The 3,367-nt window shown below is 41.6% G+C and overlaps 1 protein-coding gene across 2 annotated transcripts in view; it reads right to left on the bottom strand.

Annotated features, from left to right (window-relative positions):
• bcas3 (BCAS3 microtubule associated cell migration factor) overlaps positions 1–2,679 on the bottom strand; it is a 312,552-nt gene extending 309,873 nt beyond the window's left edge. For both annotated transcript variants that reach the window (XM_032508209.1, XM_032508217.1), the window contains exon 1: positions 2,567–2,679. The gene's annotated coding sequence lies outside the window, so the exon portion shown is untranslated. The remainder of the gene's footprint in view (positions 1–2,566) is intronic.
• Positions 2,680–3,367: the final 688 nt, after the last annotated feature.

Below are 3,367 nucleotides of genomic sequence, written 5' to 3'. Positions count from 1 at the left end.
CACACACACACACACACACACACACACACACACACACACACAATTAGGTAAAGTCTTGTTTTGACTGACCAAAACAGAAAGATGTTTAATTTACCATTTTTGGTGATAATTGATTTCAAATATTAATGAATTATAAAAACTACTACTAATCCATTAATCGACTTCCACACTGGACTGAATTTACGGTCAATACGGTGGCTCAGTGGTTAGCGCGCCACAAGAAAGTTCCAGGTTCAGATCCAGGTCGTTCCGGGCCGTTCTGTGTGGAGTTTGCATGTTCTCCTCATGTTTGAGTGGGTTTCCTCCGGGTGCTCCGGTTTCTTCCCACCATAAAGACATGCTAGGTAGGACTAGAGTTGAAAATTAGATGATTGGCTAACACTGGCACATAAATGCTGATTAAATCAAATAAATAAATCTACATCTTGGTAAGGGTGACTATAGCCTACGCCAGGGGTGTCCAAACCTTTTTCAAAGAGTGACAGATTTGATAATGTGAAGATGCCAGGGGGCCAATGGTTGCTTCTGACTTTATTTAAGAATAAATATTACGTACAAATCGGGTTAGGCAACGAGAAGCGACTCCTACTAGGAATCGTTTCAAAACTTACAATTCCAGTAGACTCGTTTCTTTATTGGAATCATTTGGAGGATTTTGGTTTCTAATCCGATCATCGCTTCCCAATTTAATACGCGCAAGTTTTGGTTTACGTAGGCAGCCAGGCGCTTGTTGTGCTGCAGTTATGGAGCGCAGTAAGCAGCGCTCTGGTGTGGCTTTATTTTACATTGAAAAAGCCCTGTAAAACTGCAACCCACCATTCAATTCAAAATAAAATGTTCCTTTTATTTGTGAAATAAGCATGTGACCCATTTCAACTCCACCCCTCAAAGAATCAGAATCGAGAATCGATAAGAACCGGAATACAAATGAAGAATCGGAATTGGAATCAGAATCGTTTAAATCCAAATGATGCCCAACCTACGTACAAATGCACTGTTTTACAACAGTTTTTTATTTCATTGTTTTTAAAAAGGGCAATGTAACCCAATTTAACCCACTCAGGTGTGAAACAATCTAAAAACACTAAAACATTTTTGCCTTACTTTCACATCTGCAGTCATATAATAGAACTAACTGTGTGGAATACTTTAAACTTTTAAGTTTACAACAAATGACTAGCGATTGGGACTGGACTAGCCTGGCCTACACCATTAATATTAATGAATTTTAGGCTAAAACAGCTATTATTATATTGATTATTAATAAAAATCCAGTGCACGTGTATGCAGTGATATGATGGACTCAAACAACATCATACGGTAAATCATCAGATATCTCAGCCTCATTAGGCCTCATCTGGAACACTGAGGAGTCTGATGTGGTCAGAACAACCTTGAACTGAATGCTCATAATTTAAGAAAAGGGCGATTGTGGGGAAACAGCCGCCCAATCGCTGCAGCAACTGGAACCATGCAGGCGGTCATAAAACGTGATGTTCCAACCTTCACTCGGTCATGAACTTAAAAGTAGCAATCCACAGAGTACGACTACAGATTGAGCAACTGCAAGGGGATTCCTACATAGTGTCTGAAGTCACCCTTAGGTTCAGGTTCAGGGTCAGGGTCAGGAGCTCAGACACCCAGGGTAGCTCATAGTAAAAAAGGATGCTATTAAGCATTAAAAAGGAGACATTTAAGGTGGGCCAACACTTAATTAAGATAATTCCCAGTCATGATTCTGTTGCCGTATTCAAGGAAAGTCAGATGGTTAGGATTTTCCCTTTAAGCTGATCCTGAACATGCTGATATGATTCTGTTTCATAGTTAACCTGAGAGCACCTTAGGGTACCCCTGGAGGAGCTGGAGTGGATGATGGATGATCAGAATACCATCAGAAAACTTCAGTAGCTAATATTGATTATCGTATCTGCAGTCAGACAAAAATAATAGAGTGAAAACATCACATGTATAGCCTATACCCCTAGAATTGACATGCCAAAAATATATATATATATATATCAATGCTGCTGATCTAATAGTCTCTCATTCAGGTCTTGATGCACTAAAGCCCCTTGGTAAAGCAACATTCAGTTGTCATCTGTTTCAGTATATTTTCCCAACAACTGCACAGTCCACTAGCGGTGTATTAGCTATGTATCAGACTCTGAAGACGGACTATCACACTGGACAAACGCTCATGTCAACAGAATATTCTAGGCTAATTGCAAGCAGTTAAAAGATGAGCTTATCTGGCAAACCACACTGAGTAGCTTGGCTATCTAGCCTCGTTTACACACCAAGAACAGGTAGTTATTCATCTTGCTCGCACCACGAGCAACGAAGGGGTCAATATGAGGAACACTTGCCATGTAACAACTGCCAAGTCCACATAATACAGCTATTAGCTAACGCTAAAGTTATATTGGTGGCTAAGGACCCCCGCAGCTAACTTAGCTAGCAATAGCATTAGCTAGCTGACCAAACAAAACTGTTGAAGCTGTAATGCAGGAGATGCACTTGTAATGTTTCAGTAAGACATGATTTTAAAGCTGCCATAGTTACGAACCGAGGTGTAGAACGTTGAGTGTATCCTTGCTTATGGACTTGTGTTGTGGTCTGAAGAGCTCCTTACAATAACGTCAACACACAAACAGACTGCGGAACTGTGTTGTGTATAATTGGAAGCCAATCAAAACACAGAAACGTTTTCGTCCACCCAATCAGCCAATGGCCGTAGCGGGGTGCGCTCCTTTTCACACAGACGGGGCACTACGGAGAGGGCGGTGCATAGCTCTTGAATGGAGGGAAAACATTTGCCAACGGGTGTAGGCGTAACCAAGCATGGGTCTTTCATAGTGATCAGGGTTTATTGTGTCATTAGCAGGTTATTAGCACAGTCGTTAACATACAGAGATCAGGCGCAATAACATCAAACCAAACTTTCCATATAATAATGCTTTTATAAAGTAGAAAAACAGGCAGAGATGGAAAGGGAGAAGAGAGAGGAGCTCGGTGTGTCAAAGGAAGGAAGTCCCCCGGCAGTCTAAAACTATTAGGCCTATGGCATAATTAAGAGCTGGTGCAAGGCAGACCTGAGCCAGTTCTAAAATGTACATTTATATATACTGCATATGGGTCGGTAGATGACTCTGACGACTAGAAGGAGAAGCAGAGAAGAGAAGGGGTGCTGTGTCTGTAGCTATACACCCTCCCTCGCCGGTCTAGGCAAATGCTGCCATGCCTCATTCCCTAACTATAAGATATATCAAAGAGGAGAGTTTTAAGTTCACTTTTAAATGTGGTGATGGTGTCTGCCCCTCGAATACAGACCAGGAGCTGGTTCCACTGTAGAGGAGCCTGATAGCTG

Source organism: Etheostoma spectabile, chromosome 3, assembly GCF_008692095.1.
Source record: "Etheostoma spectabile isolate EspeVRDwgs_2016 chromosome 3, UIUC_Espe_1.0, whole genome shotgun sequence".
Lineage (NCBI taxonomy): Eukaryota > Metazoa > Chordata > Actinopteri > Perciformes > Percidae > Etheostoma > Etheostoma spectabile.
The sequence above is the reverse complement of the archived record's forward strand: the minus strand, read 5'-3'. Positions and strand labels throughout refer to the sequence as shown.